The 20,718-nt window shown below is 51.9% G+C and overlaps 1 protein-coding gene across 21 annotated transcripts in view; it reads right to left on the bottom strand.

Annotated features, from left to right (window-relative positions):
* The window catches only part of TACC2 (transforming acidic coiled-coil containing protein 2), a 212,722-nt gene that overhangs the window by 61,797 nt on the left and 130,207 nt on the right, over nucleotides 1-20,718 (bottom strand). The gene's annotated exons all lie outside the window — the stretch shown is intronic.

Here is a 20,718-nt window from a genome sequence, read left to right as displayed (position 1 = left end):
GGCACTGGGAACATAGCCTTCCTCTCTGCACAGCCCAGGGCAGACGCACCCACCAGGGACCTGCCCCTTCACGTGCTCCCACACCCAGTGAGAAGCATCTATTCTGGTTTTTTTTTTTTACTTTATTTTTGAGAGAGAGAGAGAGACAGCGCGCGAGCGAGCACAAGTGGAGGAGGGGCAGAGAGAAGGAAACAAAACCTGAAGCAGGCTCCAGGCTCTCAGAGCCGCCAGCACAGAGCCCGATGCGGGGCTCGAACCCACAAACTGCGAGATCATGACCTGAGCCGAAGTTGGACGCTTAACCGACTGAGCCACCCAGGTGCCCCAAGAAGCACCCATTCTGCCTCCCTGGCTCACCTTCCACACACAAACATCCTTCTGATTTCAGGGTGGTTTCCCAGGCAGTACCTGGGCACCAGGATGGGGGCGCCTCAACCAAGGACTGCCCACCCCAGCCAATTTTACACTTTGTTCCTCAGCTTCCTCACCCCTCCTCCCATTTGACCCTCACAACAGGTGAGGCATGTGGACACCATTCTAAGACAATTTCAGCAGGACTTGTCTGTCACCTATCCCGAGCCGAGCACCTGGGCAGCCGCGTCAGACACAGCAGCTATCCGCTCACAAGACGCTCACATCCTTCTGGGTCCTGAGGAAGAGAATCCGGAGCCAAAGGGCCCAGTGACTCAAGAAGGCGCTCAGAGCCCGGCAGGGGCAGAGCTGAGACGAAAGCACGCGTCTTGTCCCCTTGTCCCAAACGAAGCAGCTTCCTCTGCGTCCCAATGGCTGGTCTGCAACTCAGTCTCCAGTACATTTGGGTGCCGTCGGTTTCCAGGGCATCCTCAGCTCCAGGGTGATGGATCAAACGGGGTTTTGGCATCTAGATCCACAACCGCCCCATGGGGGCAGCCAGCCAGGCCAGCCTGGGTCTCCTGCCCTCTGCCCTCCTCACTCCTGCCCCCCTGTTCCTCAGCCACACCTTAACCTGACCCCTCATTTGGCCATCGAGTGTGCATCCAAGAGGCCCCAGCCCTGCCCTCCTGACTATAACCGTTTGAGTTCCTACAATCTACTTTGGGTAACAGGGGAGGTTGTGGGCCACCCAGACCCCTGGGGTTGGCCACATGCCCTCTGCAGGGCGGTTGGGTCAGCCCCTGAATTCTGCTGCCCATACTGATTCACATCTTGGACCAAAGGCCATAGCATCATGGGGTCAAGGGAGACTCAAGTGCTGACTAAGCTCAAAGCAGAGTCTTTCAAAGGGGCCACGATTTGATTTCCACTCAGCAGAGCAAGGGTGGCTCCGGCCTTAGCATTCCCGGCTCCTCAGTTCTTCACGTCTAAAGTGGCCTCACCTAAGTGTCTGTCTGTCTGTCTCCGTGTCTATCTCTGTGTGCCTCTGTCTCAGACTCTGAATCCGGCTGGGCCTCCATCTGCTCTGGAATCTCTGTCTCAAGGGTTGCCTCTCTCTCCTCTGCCCTCCCCTCCCCCTGTGTGAGTGTGTGTGTGTGTGTGTTTGTGTGTGAGCACGCATGCACACGCCCTCACCTCTTACCTCCCCGTTTCCCTCCCTGTTTCTAGTCAAAAGGCGGAAAAGCATATTTGGAGGCTGTCCTGCTTATCTGAATCGTGCCCTTTCTATCAATAATTAAAGCTCATGTGTTTTGACTTTGTAATTCATCATTTAAAATTTTGCCTTTAGAGTGGTCTTTTAAAGCCTTGCAAGTTATTATTAACGATAGCAATGGAGGGGTGCCTGGGTGGCTCAGTCGGTTAAGTATCTGTTGTTTTTGGCTCAGCTCATGATCTTGCAGTTCATGGGTTTCAGCCCCACATCAGGCTCTGAGCGGACAGTGCAGAGCCTGCTTGGGATTCCCTCTCGCCTTCTCTCCCTGCCTCTCTCCCACTTCTCCCCACCCAACCCCTGCAAAAAAAAAAACAAAAAAAAAACAAAAAAACCTTAGGAAAAAAAAAAAGCATGATGCTCCTTTAAAAAAAATAAAATAATAGCAATGGACAAAGGATTTGAGGGCTTTTGCTGCATTGGACATTAACATCCCTAGAGTCCTCTCTTCCTAATGTTTCAGCGTAAATTCATTACTGAGTCACACCAAGGTTGCTTTTAACAAATACATACAGTTGACCCAATGAACAATGCTGGGGTTAGGGGCACTGACTCCCACATGCAATCAAAATCCAAGTATAACTTTTGACTCTCCAAAAACTTGACCACTAATAGCCTACTGTTGACCAGGAGGTTTACTGGTAACATAAACAGCTGGTTATCACATGTTTTGTATGTTGTATGTATTACATGCCATATTCTTACAGGAAAGTAAACTAGAGGAAAGAAAATATTAAGTAAATCATAAAGAAGAGAAAATATGTTTATAGCACCAAACTGCATCAAACAACCACCACCACCACCACCACATGTATATGGGGCCACACAGCACAAACCCGTGTTGTTCTAGGATCAGCTCTACGCACCATACGGGTAGATTTCAACCACTTTGTTAAGCCCTGAGCAGCCCAGGAAGCCTTGTGAGCTCCTTGTGAGATCCAAGCAGCTGGGATTATAAATCACAGCATCACACCCTCCTGCTGAGACCGCTGACTTTGAGCCAGCCTCCGGAGACCCTGAAGCTTTGCTAACTAAGAGAACTAAACTCAGAGAGGCTTTAGTTATTGTTAGATTTCATTTACCTAAAAATCAGTAATTCTCTGGGTCCTGCCCGGAGGTGATATTCAACCAATACCCCCCACAGCCTCTCTCCGCGAATCACAAAGACAAACTCTCCCCTAAAAATTCTTCCCCGGCTCTGCTAAATAAATGGCAATGTGCAGTCCACCCTGAGTCTCAACCACGATGTTGCAACTAGAAACAAAATGTACGAACCTGGCCTTGGGATGGCTGTAGTACTTTAGTAAAGCCCATCGTTTAGAAAGTTTTAAAAACCCTTTTTCTATCAATGTCTGCAAACAGTGCTTTTGTACAATAAAGAAGGAGCGCTTAAATCTTTTGTCCCTTCCTTCCAATCGCTTTACAGAACCAAAAGGAAAATAATGGCTTGTAAATAGCATGCCAGTTGCAGAGAAGTATTGTTCAACGCCTTGCAAACATGCATTCCTAAGGCATTGCCTGCATCAGGATATTTTTCACGCCATTCTCTCATATGCAATGCAGCAACAATGCTCAGTCTTTGACATGCTATTAAAGAAATTCTGAACAGATAAAGTCTGAAGTAGAGCATGCTCTTCATATATAATATCTAAATTATCTGAATCCGTTAATTTTGTAGAAGACAGCACAATATTTACAAAATATAAAAATGAGCATTTACAGATCTGGCTCCAAAACCTCATGCTCTGCCACTTGTGAGGGGGGCAACTTTGGACAGGTTCCTTCACACAACCTTGACCATGGGCCCAGCTCCTCCTCTATCCAGTGGGAGTACCACCGGCCACACGAGGTTGCTATGAGAAGTGACTCTGTACTCACACAATGCCAGGCATCTAGAAAGCGTTCACTCTCTCCGGTCCTTAGTGTGTTAAAATTCTATAACCAAGATTATTGTACCTTTCACCCGAACAGAACCAGAGAAATATAAAGCATAGCCCTACTTTCTTTAAAGCCCCCTGTAGTCAGGGGACAGCTCTACCAATGATTCATGAGCAAGGAGAAAAGATTATGATTTTCTTGCTCCTCCTACACACCCAACACCCCCCTCCCCCGGCTCTCTTTCACACACACACACACACACACACACACACACGCTGCTAAAAAGGCTGTGGGCGAGGAATTGTAAAATCAAGCAATAAATTTCACTCGAGTATTTACCGAATTAATTCACAGCCACTTTGGCAGAAATTCTAATCAGCAAAGTAGATGGTGTGCTGACTTAGTTTGTTCTGGGCTCCGGGGTGCACCTAGAGTTTCTCTCTCTTGCATTCCGTCAAAGAAGACGGACATGAAGAAGGAAGGAGGAGCCGGTAATCACAGAGCTGGAGAAAGAAGGTTCCAGGCAGAGGGAACCACAGGATGAAGGGCCCTGAGGTGGGAAGGAGCTTACCAGGTGCAAGAGGCAGCCTTAGTTATGGCCCCCAGGAGGAGGAGAGACCCAGGAGGAGGAAGTCTGCCATGAGGAGCTGGAAAGCCAGCAGAGGGCTTCAAAGGGGGAAGGACTCCCCCAGATGTATGGTCTTCAAAGGCCACCATGACAGCATTAGGGCAGCAGTGGGGGACTAGGGCAGAGCCCATCCGATCATCGAGGGGACAGGAGTCCAGAGACAAAAGGTGGGGCCGTGCACTAGACCAGCAGCGGCAGTCAAGGTGAGGAGCAGTCATACTCGAGACACACGTGGAAGGTTAAGGAGAAAGCTGAGATCCCAAGTGTGCTTTCAAAAAGTTTTGGCTAAAATAATAAGCATTTACTTTTTTACTGTCAGTACTATGGATGCAAGCAAGAAGATTGTTTTTCTGGACTCCAAGAGTCATCTCTTACACTGGCCAATTCAATAACGAAAGTATCAGAGCCCTAATCAGTGGTTTAAATATGACAAGGCTGATAAGGAACCTCAGATTCCAATTACATATGACGATGCTCCATCGAATGGATCCAATTTCCCACATCCAACAGGCAAACTGCCTCAAGGTTAAGGGTTTGGTGACAATAACCCAATTGACTTAAAACAGACCCTCAGAGCTGACCTTCCTGCCAATATACTACTCAATTTGATGATAAAAGGAACAGAATGAGGTAGAAATTGGACAATGGCACCTGCCTATTTCTATTCCTCAGGCCTTTCAAGCCCTCTGACTTCTAAACCAGCACCAGACTTCTCTCTCTCTCTTCTTTTTAGGACAAGGGCCGCTTTGTGCTTTGTTTTCTCACATCTCTTGCATCAAAGGCTCAAAGTTTTCCCTTATCTCAAGGTTCCTACGATTTTTAAGAGTCATGCTTCTGGCTCCAGTTGGCATCTTAATGAAAGCTGACTTAGATAATTAGGGGTTTATCTCTTCCTTTATTTGTCGCAGGCCACGTTGACAGATCAAGCCATAGAAGAAAAGGAAGGAATCAAGGAGTTCACCTCGGTTTGGGCTCCCACGGCTGGGAGGAGGTGGTGAGCGCATGTGCTCGACGCAAATGGAGAAGCTGACAATTTTTGCCCAAAACGAAGATGGAAAAGGTCTGACTCTTGACATTTCCACATCACGCTTCCTTCAAAAGCCAACCCCATGGGGGGGGTGGGGGTGGGATTCATCTGCTTGGTTTAGGTGGTAAAGTTCAACACAACACTGAAAGGATTGGCCAGCTCAAGATCAGACTCGATGATGGAAATCCATCGACCAAATCATCATTCCACAGCCTCTAAACTTAAGTCAATAGAAAACCCACAGCAAAGACATCAGTGATGGAAAACCAGCATTTCTGCCAATACTAAAATACTGAGATACAGAAAAATAACCAGCCACTCATTCCCCAGGCACCCTTTCAAGACGGAGGCCCCACAAATCCTCGGTTTTTTCGCCTAGACACCAATTTTCACCCCGGGACGTGGAAGCAATGCCTCAGAAAGAGAAGGAAGGAGAGAGACGAGGAGAGAACCCACGTCACTCAGAGCAAGGGATTCTCAGCAGGTAGAGGGTGCCCTTCTGCGGACGTCCAGAGGTGAGCCGACCCCTCCTACCCCCGTGCATCAAGTTTTCCAGCTTAGCTCTTTCCAGGTCCCAGAGAAGAGGAAATGCAGACTGCTTCCTGATGCGTGTGCCCCAGGTAAACTCAGGGCTTGGGGGGCCTCTCAAAGACTGAGATGCTGCTCCTTCGTCTACCCGGAGAATTCTGAGTGCGCAGTCCGGGTCTGGAGCTCCCACAGGAGCCTGGAGCCTGGACACCCTCGCGTCCACACCACCCCCCAAATCCCTTCTTCCTGCTGCAGAAGAATCCCACTGACTTGGTCACAGCTCACCAGGCCTGGGGCTTAGCCTTTCCCCATTTCATTGTCCTCTCTGCTTAGAAAACCTCAGTGGGGAGCCTCCCGTCCCTTTCTAGTTTCAGAGGGTCCCGGGCACAGACCCCTCATCACCTCCTACAGCTGCATCTTCCTCTCGGGGTTGCCTTTCTCTCCCTTTCAGCCTCCCGACACGCCGCTCTTTCCAAAATCCTTAGGTTCCTGGGGTGCCTGGGTGGCTCAGTCCACTGAGATTCCAACTTCCACTCAGGTCATGACCTCACGGTTCGTGTGTTCGAGCCCTGCATCAGGCTCTCTCTGCTGTCAGTGCAGAGCCCATTTCAGATCCTCTGTCTCCATCTCTCTCTGCCCCTCCCCCATTCTCAAAAATAAACAAACATTAAAAAAAAAGGGGGGGGCGCCTGGGTGGCTCAGTCTGTTGAGCGTCCGACTTCGGCCCAGGTCATGATCTCACGGTTCATGAGTTCAAGCCCCACATCAGGCTCTGTGCTGATAGCTCAGAGCCTGGAGCCTGCTTCAAATTCTGTGTCTCCCTCTCTCTCTCTGCCCCTCCCCTACTCGTGCTCTGTCTCATTTTCTCAAAAATAAACATGAAAACTATAATAATAAAATTTAAAAAACAAAATCCTTAGGTTCCTACTGCCTTCCTTGTTAGCTAACCGGGTCCGCCTGCCTGCACACACATTCTGGCTTCCTAGGGTCAGACCCTAGGCTGGCTTTTAATTCTATAAAGAAGGACCCATACAGAGGCCACCCAGTGTCTTTTTTTATTTTTTTTAACGTTTATTTATTTTTGAGACAGAGACAGCATGAATGGGGGGAAGGTCAGAGAGAGAGGGAGACACAGAATCCGAAGCAGGCTCCAGGCTCCGAGCTGCCAGCACAGAGCCCGACGCGGGGCTCAAACTCCTGGACTGCAAGATCATGACCTGAGCTGAAGTTGATGCTTTAACCGACTGAGCCACCCAGGTGCCCCCACCCAGTGTCTCAAGTAACACATCTGGAAACTCCGAATTCTAGTCACTTGTGTGACACAGACCAAGATGAAGAAACAAAGGTGGGCTGTTTTCTCCTTTTCTCCTCGAACCTAAACCCAAATCTGGTCACGTGACGCCCCTCTTAACTCCTTCAGAGGCTGTCCGAATTCCTCAGCGCCTCACGAGGCCTTCCACGACTTGGCCCCTGACGTTTTCCTCTGATCCCGCCTCCCGCTCTTGCTCTGTGCACTCAAGCCAAACCCCACACCCTGCCCTCCACCAGTCCCCCAGGTCTTTCCAGCACCTCTGCGCTTTCTCTCGCTGCTTCTTCCTGCCCAACAGAGACCTGCTCAGAAAGGCTCAGCGGAAGTGTCCCCTCCTCCATGCAGCCCTCCATTATTTTATCCCCGCTGAACGTTTACCAGTGAAATATTACATCTGAGTATGAGGGAAATACTGCCCAGGGCCCCTGAGCGTCGGGCAATTTATACCGTCTCCAGGAAAGCCTGTACCCAATCACCCCCATACCCCTGGTTCCCTTCCACACACCATGCCAGGATTAATTTAATCCCTGACTTTTATTATTTTTTTATTAAAAAAAATGTTTTTTTTGTTTATTCATTTTTGAGAGAGACAGAGCATGAATGAGGGAAGGTCAGAGAGAGAAGGAGGCACAGAATCTGAAACAGGCTCCAGGCTCTGAGCTGTCAGCACAGAGCCCGACGCGGGGCTCGAACTCACGGACCGCGAGATCGTGACCTGAGCCGAAGTCGGCCGCTTAACCGACTGAGCCACCCAGACGCCCCAAGCCCTGAGCTTTAGAAGAGATGGTTACATTTGGAGAGGTTGGAGAAAACCAGTTTTCAGGAGATTATGAATATAACACAACATAGTATAGCATTGTATGATATGATACGATATAATATAAATAATATAATATAATATAATATAATATAATATAATATAATAAATATGATGTAATATGGTGTAATATAATTAATACAATATATATTTCAAGCATAGATTGGGAAATGCACAGCATAAAGCCAGGAGAGTGAACACAGGGCGGAAAGTGTGTTATTCGAGAAAGCCCATCTGAGCAAACTGGTTTCTGAGGTTCAGCACCTTTTCCACTTCACAGGCACTAAGGGGTTTCCTTGAAGAGTGACACTAATGCATCCTTTGGCACAAAGCGGCAACATTTCAGGGTTTCTTCAGCAGACTTCACTAGGAATGATGCTATATATAAAAAACTAAAACTAAAACTAAAAGCCACAGGCACAGTACTCAAACATTTTATTTGTCATTTCTTCTCCAGAGTCCCCAACATGAGCATGCATTCTTTTTTATCTGTAGACTCAACAGAGAGGGGGATGGGGTATCGGCCCCATTTCACGGATGTCGTAACTGAGCCTCCAAGGGCACCGCGTGGACCCGCAATGCCACACGCCCAGGAACCCAGGACAGCTTTGCACTGAGCCAGTGCTGTGGCCCACTAGCTTTCTAAAGGTGGAATTTGTCGAACTTTATACTGTTCCCAACAGTGGAGCTGGGCTGGCCGGTGATGACCCGCGCAGGCTCTCCCCGCTTTTTCTTGGGAGCAGTAGGTCAGTTCATCAGGCACCCCCTCAGTCCAATGCCACCCAGCTCTCTGGTCCATGTACGATATGCTGGTCACAGACAGGGACCCACAGTCACACGGTCTTCCAGTAAGGAGAAAGAACCCTCCTCTGGTCCACCGAGGTCACGTGAAGAGCCGGGGCTCAGGGCCTACATGAGGGAGGGAGAAAGTGGCCAGAAGAACACTGCTGGCTACAGCCTCCGCTCAGCCCCCTGCCCACTGCCCTGTGCATGGGAGCAGGTGGCTGGTGACCACAGGGCCCTGGCTCGACCTTGCCGTGACTCTGGAGTCTGGGGGCAGCCCCAGAACCGTGCAGTTAGACTGGGTGCTAAGAGCTACCCCCCAGAGAGGGGTGGGCGCCAACACGCCCTTGTCTCATCTGTCACTAGAACAAATGGACGTGACAGACATCAGGAACAAGCACCTCTCCACTTCTCAAGCCCTGCTTTCCCTCATCCTCATAGACAGCACCTCCAGGTACCATCTGCCACCAAGGTACGCCTTGTCCTTTCTTACCTGGAGCCCTTTCCCACTGACTCCACTTCTGTCTAGCATCAGATACCATCAACAGCAAAAATCCTGGGGGAACACTGCCGGAAGCTTCCAGCCAGGCCCGACGGCCCTCCTCCTGCCCCTTCCCCTTCCCCTTCCCTCTGCTTTAGGTCACGTATCTCCAGTCTGGTGACTTAAGATATTCCCTACAGGTGTCAAAACACCTAAGAGCTGTCCCAGGAGCAGGCTCGCCTCCCACGACACCCCAGTGAGGGCAGGAGACACGAGCTGAGCTGTTCAAGACCAGTCCAGAGGCCAGCCAAGCACCCCAGTGCTCCCCAGGTTCCTCGCCTCCCCGATGTGGCTCTAGGTCCGTGCAGACAGTCCCAGAGGCCGTGGCACTCAGCTCCCCCAGCAGCTGCAGCCTCAGGTCAGAGAGGGAGCCCGAGGCAGCCCCAGGTGTAGGTCCCCTGCCGTACATCAAAGAAAGTGATTCTTTTTTTTTCATTTTTTTTAATGTTTATTTTATTTTTGACGGAGAGAGAGAGAGAGAGACAGAGCACAAGCGGGGGAGGGGCAAAGAGAGAGGGGGTGACAGAATCTAAAGTAGGCTCCAGGCTCTGAGCTGGCAGCACAGAGCCCGACGTGGGGCTCGAACTCACAGACCGCGAGATCATGACCTGAGCCGAAGTCGGACGCTCAACCAACTGAGCCACCCAGGTGCCCCTCAAAGAAAGTGATTCTAAAGGCCACCAACTCTATTGCTCTAGGTTGTTCTGGGGTTTTTCTCAGTTTTGTTTGTTTGTTTGTTTTTGTGGGGGAGAGGGGTCCTTTTTTCCAAAGCCATCTTGATAATCACTGCTGGAAGAACCCTACCTGTCAGTCATAGGACACATACATTCTCTCGTCTTTAAGTTACTTCACATGGTTTTTGTGCCTTCTACCCAAGGTACCCGGCTAAGTCCACAGGCAGAGCCCTTCTGAGGAAGGAACGTTCTGGGTGCACCTCCGCCCAGGGACAGCCCCTCAGACCCTGTGTTCCTGGTCATAAAACTTTCCGCTTAGACTTAGAGACTTTGCCAGTCACTGGTTTAGGAGGAAGCGAAACTCGATGCCGACTAGACTCGGGCGGTAGTGCCCCGCGGGCCGGGCTGGCATTACGCTCCCGCCCCGCTGCCTCACACACACTCTGCCCTCCGGCCCCTCCTCCTCCTTCCCCAAGAGCAGAGTCCCTCAGACACTGATGCTGTGATGGCCTCTTCCCCCCAGCCCTGCCCTTCAGTGTCTTGGGGCCACTCTTTCTCCCCTCGAACATTAAGGGAAATGAACACAGTCACAGGACCCACTTCCGAACGAGGCTGGGCCAGGAAATCCCACACACAACCTACAAGTCTACAGATGTTTTCCCTAAAGCCAGGCCAGCCTCTCCGCCTTCTTCCTGGAAAATACTCACAGGGCACGCCAGGCATGTCCCTCCAAAGTAGAACAATTAGCCACCAGCAACTTCCACCAGGGCCCTGGTGAATGGCAAAGAGGAGTAATTCTCAGATGCTGGAGCCCCTTTGATCAGACTGTTCCTGAAGGTCCCGAGACCCAGATCTGATCCCCATTAAAGGTGGTGCTTGCACGGGAGAGCTCCAGGAGACACGGCGAGCCGCCACACACAGGGTGGCAAGTCTCACTGTGACACTCTCTTCCACTGGACTTTCTCCCCCAGCCCAGACAGAGAGCAGCCCTAGCTTTAACAAGCGTCAAGCTTCAACCTCGACAAATGCCGTATCTGTAGCCACTGCTCACTCAGGATGAACAGAATAAATAAACAGCCACCTTTCTTGGAAACTTATCTTTAGAACCTCCCTGAGGAGAGGGGAGGAATCAGAAAACCAAAAAAAGAAAAATGACAGTTTAGAGCAAAGACGCACGCTAACTGTGGGCTCTGTGCTGACAGCTCTGAGCCTGGAGCCTGCTTCAGATTCTGTGTCTCACCCTCTCTGTGCCCCTCCCTCACTCACACTCTCTCTCCCTCTCAAAAATAAACAAACATTAAAAATAATAATAATAAAAATAAATGTATATATTTTTTTAGCAAACTGGAAGTTAATGGGAAGAGATAAAAAATTTTGACTACCTGAGTCATGCTCAATAAAGACCAGCAGGCCCTGGATGGCTCAGTCAGGTAAGCGTCCGACTCTTAATTTCAGCTCAGGTCATGATCTCACAGTTGGGGAGATCGAGCCCCGAGTCAGGCACCATTTCTCTCTCTCTCTGCCCCTCCCCGGCAGGTGCACACACTGGCACTCAAGCTCTCTATCAAAAAAAAAGAAAAGACCAGCAAGAAAGGCCTGAGTGGTGTTTCACCAATGATGTGCTTGTGGAATTTGAAACAAGGTTGCATTAAGAATAAGCCCCCTGTGACTTCTCAGGCCCTGATGGCTCAGCTATAAAGTTCTCAGACTCCGAGTCTCCACAAACACCCCGGAGTAAGTGAAGCCCAGATGCCCACGGCAAACTGGACCCAACAGCCTGAGTCGTCAGCATCAGCTGTACAAGGACACAGAGCAAACTGAGGATGGGGCCTCCCCACCCCTGCCCCCATCCCCAGCTCCCACCTCTACCACCCTACCCCCAGCCCCCACCCCTACCCCTACCCCCCACCCCTGCCCCATCCCCAGCTCCCACCTCTACCTCCTTACCCCCAGCCCCCACCCCCAGCTCCCACCCCTACCCCTACCCCCCACCCCTGCCCCCACCTCCAGCTCCCACCTCTACCTCCTTACCCCCAGCCCCTACCCCCAGCTCCCACCCCTACCCCTACCCCCCACCCCTGCCCCCATCCCCAGCTCCCACCTCTACCTCCCTACCCCAGCCCCCACCCCTACCCCCCACCCCTGCCCCCACCTCCAGCTCCCAATGCTCTGCCCAGAGCCAGAGGCTGCTGCTGCTTCCATTTAAGGACAAAGCAGAGTAAACCATGGAAGCGGCCAACCCAGAAACAACGGTTCTAAGTAAGGAGCGCTCGCAGGTGCAAAAAGAGCTCCGAGAAGCCCACCTCCCCAAAGGGTTCTTTACTTCACAGTGGAGGGGCCGGGGGTGGGGGCATGCACCTTCCTGGCCCCAGGAGCTGCTCTCCTTTGCAAGGGCGAAGAAGGCAGAAGCAAAGGTAATGCGCTGCTGCCCCCCCAGTCTCCTTGTAAGCCTCTGCAGCTCGGGCGGCAGCCGCCCTGTCGCCCTGTCCCCCTCCCCCCTCCAGGAGGAGCAGCGTCCTCAGGTGGATGGAGAGGAAGGCAGGCAAGAGACACCAGCCAAGCCACGGCCAAAAGACACGGCAGAACGGAGAGGGCTGAGTGCACAGTCCTCTAAGAAGAGCAAACCATCCAGGAGGAGACAGGGGGAGACAGCAGGGCCATGACCTGTCACTGAGTGACCTGCCATCCGCTGCAGCCTGCAGTGCCCTTGCTTGGGATGCTCTGGGCAAGGGCATCGAGGCAGAGTCACGTAGGGGAGACAGGCAGGCAGAGCACTGAACCGGCCATCCTCGTGGCAGTGGGTCCCGTCCTCACGTGGGGCCCGCAGAACCTTAACACCCGAGGTCGAGCCAAGCCTCTCCTGCCCCTCCAAGTCCCCGGCTGCAGGGCCCCTCAGCACAGCTCAGTGTGGAGCAGACGTGCCTAGGATTGTTTCTGCCAGTAAGACTATCCATCTCTTCATGCATTTATTCATTCAACAAGCTATTTACTGAGTGCGTACTACGTGCTCAGCACTGTGCTAGATACTGGGGACAAGCACAATAAATACAACGCCCTCAGGTTGCTTCCACTCTGATAAAGAACAGTTCAAAGAGATCAATCAGGGTAACCTGGGTGGCTCAGTCAGTTAGGTGTCCAACTCTTGGTTTTGGCTCAGGTCATGATCTCACGGTTCATGAGAGTGAGCCCTGCATCGGGCTCTGTGCTGACAGCTCGGAGCCTAGAACCTGCTTCAGATTCTGTGTCTCCCTCTCTCTCTGCCCCTCTCCTACTCACACTCTGCCTCTCTTTCAAAAATAAACGTTAAAAAAAAGTTTTTAAATAAAAACAAGAGACAAATCAATAACTATATATTTTGCAGAGCATTATGAAGAACTCATACAACAGAATGATATAGAGCTGCGGTGTTCAATACAATCAATCGCCTCTTGCCATGCGTGACTCTTTTAATTAAAACCCAAAATTCAATTTCTTGGGGCCCCTGGGTGGCTCAGGCGGTTGAATGTCCGACTTCGGCTCACGTCGTGATCTCACAGCTTGTGAGTTCGAGCCCCACGTCGGGCTCTGTGCTGACAGCTCATAGAGCCTGCTTCGGATTCTGTGTCTCCCTGTCTCTCTACCCTACCCCACTGGTGCTCTGTCTCTCTCTCTGAAGCCTGAAGAGCAGAGCCCAACCTCGCTGCTGGGGACGCCAGGGGCCTTCCCAGATCCGTTAAGCACGCCCTCCCAAGCCTATCTAGGACCAAGATGCAAAGAACGGAACGCAGTGGGGGCCCGATTAGCTGGACTATGTCCAGGGAGAGGCGGTACAAGGAAAGGAGCCAGCAAGGACTTTGGAAAAAGCGTGGCAGTGGGAACATAGCCTTCCTCTCTGCACAGCCCAGGGCATTTTCTGTCTCAAAAATAAACAAACATTAAAAAAATATATAAATAAATAAATAAATAAATAAATAAACAACATTCAATTTCTTGGGGGTACCTGGGTGGGGCAGTCGGTTAATTACCTGACTTCTGATTTCAGCTCGGGTTATGATCTCGCAGTTCGTGAGATCAGGCCCCACGTCGAGCTCTGTGCTGACAGCACGGAGCCTGCTTGGGTTTCTCTCTCTCTCTCCCTCTCTCTGCCCCTCCTCCCCAAAATAAATAAATAAGCTTAAACAACAATAGATTCAAAATAAAATAAAATGCAATTGCTTGGGGCGCCTGGGTGGCGCAGTCGGTTAAGCGTCCGACTTCAGCCAGGTCACGATCTCACGGTCCGTGAGTTCGAGCCCCGCGTCAGGCTCTGGGCTGATGGCTCAGAGCCTGGAGCCTGTTTCTGATTCTGTGTCTCCCTCTCTCTCTGTCCCTCCCCTGTTCATGCTCTGTCTCTCTCTGTCCCAAAAATAAATAAACGTTGAAAAAAAAAAATTAAAAAAAAAATGCAATTGCTTGCATGCACTATCCACACTTCAAGTGCTCAACAGCCACAGGGGCTAGGTGGCTATCATACTGGGAAGTGCAGATGACAGAACTTTCCATCATCCCAGAAGGTTCTATCGGACAGCACTGGAGAGTAACGGCAGGAAAAGCTGTCAAGATTTGAAGCTGGAGATGGTGTCCGCCAGGCTGGCACGGTGCGGAATGCCTTCTGGACGACCCATAGCACGTGCAAAGGCTCTGAGGCACTTGAGCACTGCACGTTCAAAGAGCTGACAGGTGATCAGTGTGGCCGGAGAACAGCTGGTAAGGGGAGGCGGGAGGCCAGACCCGGGGGCCCCCACAGGGAAGGCGGGACTTCAGGCGGAAACCAGTGGGAAGCAGACAGGGGGAAGGGCCCTGATCAGTCTGTTTAAGGAAGAAGGAAGGAGCGGGAAGAGGAGGAAACCAGACTTTCTGGGTGCAGCAGCTGGCTGGATGGGGTGCCATGTGCTGATATGGGGAGCTGGGCTGGGACTGGGTTGGTTTGTATACAGATTTTTTTGTGTTTGAGAGGAGGAAGGCCATCGGTTCAGTCTGGGACACATTAAGCCTGGGTCCTCCATCAGAAACCTGAGAGATACGAAGTGAGCAGCTGGGCAAGCAGGGTGCTCAGAGAAAGGGGAAGGGCATCAGCCAGGGGGTTCTCAGTACGTGACAGTATTTAAGCCCATGCGACAGCTTGCAGAGAGCACAGAGAGACAAAGCATGTGGCCCAGGCCAAAGACCTGAGGACCCCTGTGCTCATAAACAGTCGTGAAGGTAGGGGGCACGGATCCCAGCGCTGTCCCGGCCAGCTGTGTGACCAGGGGGTCGGCCCGCTACAACCCACCGCCTGTTTTTGTAAGTAAAGCTTTACTGGAACACCGGTTTTCCTAATTGTCTAGGACTGCTTTCACACTTGAACAGCAGAGCTGAGTTCTTGCAACAAAGACCATATGGCCTGCAAAGTCTAAAATACTTACTACCCAGCCCTTTATGGAAAATGTTTGCTGAGCCCTTGCTGTAAGCCATCCAGAGGCCTCAGTTTCCTCACCTCTAAAATGGGGCTGGAAGTGCCTGCCTCATAGGATTAATGGATGCCATATATTTCCACAATGGAAAACATCCAGAACACAGAAGTTTCTGCTAAATCTAGTCTACTCAGGGCCGCAGAACTTTGCACTCTTGGCTTTCACGCTGCAAAATCCAGATACGTTTCCACGTCCGGCGACGCAAACAGCACACAACTGCTCTCCAGAAACAACGGCTAAAGGGAATCTGTAAATATAAACGGAACCAGGGTTCATCTGAGCCACTGCTTCCGATGCGGGATGGGTGTGTATGAGCAGTTCTGACTAAGCCAGCTCTTTGTGGCCAACCGGTCCTCCCCAGACTCCTTCCTGTCCAATCTGAAACACAAGCATTAGTCCATGAACAATTGGTTTTCACGGAGCCACTGTTTCCAATGCCTAAGTCCTCGTCATCAATCTTAAGGGGGAAAGGATGGAATTATTCAATATCCTTTGCTCACCCAGGAACGCTGGGCAATCCATCTGGCAAGAACAGCCAATCAGATGTCAGGCTAAAGTAGGTCCTAGGCAACCAAAGATACAGCCACAGAAAATACAGGCCACAGATGGTGGAAAGAAACAGGGGGATGGGGGCACGGGGCCTATGGGGAGAGAGTGGCCCGGACTCCACCGACCCAGATGTAACACGTACCCATACTCACCCGATAAATATGCCAGCCATGTCTGCTCACCCTGTAACGACTGGGCGCTCCATCCCACTGCCCCAGCAGAAAGGGATGGCATGACTCCCTGGACAACTGGCAGCTCCCTGGAGGGCCCCGGAAGGTTCCTGCCTTCAGCTCACCGTAGCGAAAGGCTGCAAGTAAGTCCCACAGAGAAAGCAGTAAAGGACCGCAGGGGCCGTGCTGGAGACACCGAGGAATGATGGCGGAGGAAAAGCGCTTGCTTTCGCCCTCAATGTGTGTGTCCCCCCAAAATCTGTATGTTGAAACTCTAACCCCCGGGGCGGTGATATCTGGAGGTAGGGCCTTTGGGAAGAAATTAGGCCATGAGGGTGGAGCCCTCGTGAATGGTATCAGTGCCCTTAAAAGAAGACACAAGGGCGACTGGGTGGCTTAGTCGGTTAAGCGTCTGACTCTTGATTTTGGCTCAGGTCGTGATCTCGTGGTTCATGAGTTCGAGCCCCGCATCAGGCTCTGCACTGACAGAGTGGAGCCTGCTTGGGCTTCTCTCTCTCCCTCTCTCTCTACGCTGCCCCTGCTTGTGTGTGCTTTCTCTCTCTCTCTCTCAAAATAAATAAACGTTTTTAAAAAAAATGAAGACACATCTCGCTCTCTTTCCTCCCTCCCACCCCCATACTCCCTTCTCCATCCTCCTCCCTCTCTCTCTCTTCCCCCCCCCCCCAAAAGGATCAAATCTCTGCTTTCTCTTCTATGGCCAGGGATGCATGGAGAAGACAACCATCTCTAAACCTGGAAGTGGGTCCTCACCAGACCCCAAATCTGCCAGCACCCTGATGTGGGACTTGCAGCCTCCAGAACTGTCTGGAGACAAATGTCTGTTGCTTAAGCTCCCCGATCTGTGGTATTTTGTCATAGCAACCTGAATCAAGACAGCACCCAAGAGGTTCCCTCGGGACTCAGGCAACTCCCACTGTACAGCTAACTTTGGAGCTCATTCCATTTTAGGGGGCACAAAACTCAACTGATTCTGTCCAACGATAACATCCAAAGTGCAATCGGCTTCCTGGAACCGAGAAGCTGTCTGCAGCCCACATCAGGGATGCGGTCGCGTGAGGCAATGACTTAGCCAAGGGTCACCTCGAGAAACAAGGCTTTGAAAGAGATCCGGTGAGGCCTCCAGTCAGATAGATGCCTACCAGCAGCCCCAGCAGCCCTTTCTGGCCTTCTGAGCTACTGAAACGCCGGCAAACTTCAGGCACACAGTGTATCCACTTTGGCCACGGGCGGGTGCTTTCGTCTTCTGAGTCTTTACAGACAGGGTACCTCACCTGGAGAAACCCTCGAGGCAGGCGGGGCAGAACCAGAGCCTCTGGCCTCGGGCACTCTCTCAACTATCAGTCTCGTCCCCACCTGCTTGTCAAATCCCGGCCCAAGCCCATCAGCTTTCCCCCAGGGTGCTCCCAATCCAGTTCTCTCCTCCCCGACAGATGCCACTTCCTTCTCTTGGTGGGAGCAGAAAACCTCCATGGTGAGTATGCCACCATCCTGCCCCTCTCCACCCAGCCTGGCCTTTCTACTTTGCTCTACGGGGGCATGGGTCCCCCTAGCTGATCGGGAGCCCCCGGAACGGGGTGGGGGTGGGAGCTCCAATTAAACACAAGATAAAGGACTTCGGGCCACTTCGTTCAGCAGCAGCAGCAGCAGGGCCACAAGGGGCCGCCGCCGCGGGAGGAAGGCACAGGCAGGAACAAGCAAGTCTGATCAATAGCCGAGACCACACTTAACTGTAGCACTTCCTGTCCTTTCCCTGCACTTCCCAGCGTGGCTGCGCTGGTTAGCGAGTGTTTTCTGCAGCAGATTTCTCCTCTCCCAGCTTCCCCTGTTCTGTTTGGAAACAGTGGCCGCTGTTGCTACCGGAACTTCTTTCCCACACAGGAAAGAAGCAGCCAGAGAAGTGGCCAGACTTCCTCACCGACCAGGATGGAGACACTGAGCTAGCTCAGGGCTTCTCAAACTTTCTCGTCGACAGCTCAGCGGGCATCTCGACAGATCTCTGGCTCAAATGGAGAGTCTGCTTCGGCCGGTCTGGGGAGGGGCCTGGGGCCGTGCATTTGTTAACAAGCCCCTCGGAGAAGGCGAGGCAGCAGTTTGGGGACCACCCTGGGAGGAGCAAGGGAAGGGTCGATGCTTGAGCCTCCACCCGCCCACCCCGGCTCCCACCCAGCCCCACATGCCCTCCTGCCCCTCCAGGATTTAAGTTTCTACCAGCCAAGAGGGAGACCCAGGACTCTGGATCTTACCCCACCCCCCACCTGCGTACCCTACTGCACTCTGTACAGCGTGAAGCTACCAGGCAGGGCTACAAACGCTGCCCAAAGGCACCTGGCACCTGAAAGCAGAAAGCAAGAAAGAAATCCTGAAGCTAAAAAAATTCCTGCATGCATTTCCACCTCATCCTGCCTCCCTCTGTCTTTTGGTTTCACTCTTCCGCGGGGGTGCCCAACTCCGGCCCATCTTTCGGCAGAGAAAAACAGACAAAGGTTTACTCTAGATTCCGGTTGTCACGGACGGTCTTACAGCAGAAGTCCACCCCAAGTTCACCTCTACCCCAGCAACCCCGGCAGGAGCAGCAGCAGCTTCTTCGCCACGGACCATGTGCCGCACTGTCTTGTGCGTGCGTTTTGAGGCGCAGGGAAATACACACCATCGTGCAAGGCTTGTGCCTGTACGGAAGAGGGGCGCTCCCTTAACACACTTCTTAAAACCTCTAGACTGGAAACGAGCAACTCGGCAGTAGCAAAATAGCCCCTCGTTATTCAGACAGCAGAGATGGGGTTTTAGAGAAAAATAACTGTTGGGAATGGTACCAGCCCCAAATATGTCCCCTCTCTTCATTTTTAAAAACAAAAAAAGAGTAGGGGGTGGAGGGTGGGATCTGTGAATGAGCATCCGTACTATCCTCAAGATCTCCATTTAGAGACTGCAGAAGTAGCAGTTCTGGGGAGAGATGCCTCAGGCTGGCGCACAGGAACGACCTCAACCACGCAATATTGATAAGCAGACTTCAGCACAATGTGGCCGATCAGCCTGGACTTGTACCCAAACGCCACTATCCCCACAGGGCAGAACCAACCTGTAGGGGCCTTATCCAAAAGGCAGCTTCTGCCTAATTGAATCTCCCCAAACTCAGCCCTCAGCCAACAGAATACTGGTCATTTATTAACTCAACGGGGAAAGAGGGCGGGGATGTTGGGGACCGGTGAGCTGAATGGCCGAGGCGCATATTTTCCCCAAGCATGCGGTCACATTGTCTTTTCCAAGCCTCTTACGGCTCTTTGACAGGCGTGAGTCCTGATACCAATTAGTTAGTGATTAGCACTGATGAACTGATTTCCAGTTCACAGACTTTTAAAAAATAGGTTGAAGTTGTTCTCTTCTGCCTAGGCTGCAGTCTTTTCTGGTGATACGTATTTCCAAGCGTCTAACAATATGACACAGGGACAAAAAACAGGGTAGGCGTAGTACAAGGCTCACAGCATTAAAAAAAAAAAAAAAGTCTCCACCTTGATGTGCCTCCCGTTGTAAGATGACGCTTTCCCAAGCTACAAGGAGGAAGACAAATGATCAGTGCACACCTGCTCCTAAGTATGGTTCACTGCTAAAGAGACGGGGCCTTAGAAAACCATGAGGCTCAGCCTAGCATTACATCACCGCGCTGAGCTAGCTCCTCATTGAAGCCCAGGCGTGGGGACCAGTGAGGAAGCCCCACATGGCACCCTGTCCCTACTACAACACCCAGACCAATCCCTGCTAATCTTTTAATCTACACATCAGTGGCTCTCAGGAAGCAATCACTTTACCTACCGCCCCACCCCCAGATGCCCAGAAAATACTCTTTTCTGAAACACATTCTTCTTTTCGGGAAAGTAGAGCAGGTAAGCCTGGGATGTGGAGGCCCACCTCGGATGCCGGCCTGACCTGCTGAAATGTGCCCGGCAGCCAGATCTACCCAATAAGCCCCATCCTCCAGACATGCCTGGGAAGGAAATGGATACGACCATACAGAAATGGCAATACTAAGGATTCCAGGATAAAGGCCTCTTCTGAGCACATCAGCTCTGTGGTTTGGAGAAAAGATTGGATTCCTGAATCAATGCAGTCAAACCCTGCCTTGACCAATGGACCAATGACAAGACTTCCTCTGGCTCGACTAATAATAGCAAGCAGCCTTGTCCTCCACAATGCTCACCAGAGTGACTATACGGATGCTTAAGCTAACAGGACTGAACGTCTACAAGCCATGATCCACACCATCTGCCTGGCCAGCCGACTGGCTGCCCCTAAACTGGTCTGTCTCCATGGGCACCAAGCTGCCACACTCAAGGGTTCTTCCCAAGAGGCCCTTGTTGATGCCCGGCTGTTCCGTTGCAGGAAATACCACTGTGCTGGGGGTGCAGAGTTAAGATGCTCATGGAAGGAGCCCCGGAACATGCACTGGGCCGCTGAACAACTGAAATCGAATGCCAGAGGGTCATTTCTGCCGGGTGGGGGGCAGGCGGGGGGCAGTCCTAGGGCTGCCAGATGCTCATTCCAGAGGGAGGACTAAATGCTAAAAGGAGCAGCCACCAGGCAAAGCCATGTAAGGCTGCCGAGAACCCTGGGCCAGCCCGGGCTCCAGGCTGCACGGGCATCTGGAGAGGCGACACTAACAAAGCCCAGGCAGCCTCTCCTCCTCCCGGGGTAGGGGGCGGGGGG

Source organism: Prionailurus bengalensis, chromosome D2 (assembly GCF_016509475.1).
Source record: "Prionailurus bengalensis isolate Pbe53 chromosome D2, Fcat_Pben_1.1_paternal_pri, whole genome shotgun sequence".
Classification (NCBI taxonomy): domain Eukaryota; kingdom Metazoa; phylum Chordata; class Mammalia; order Carnivora; family Felidae; genus Prionailurus; species Prionailurus bengalensis.
Note: the sequence above shows the minus strand (reverse complement) of the source record. Positions and strands in the feature narration are given on the sequence as shown.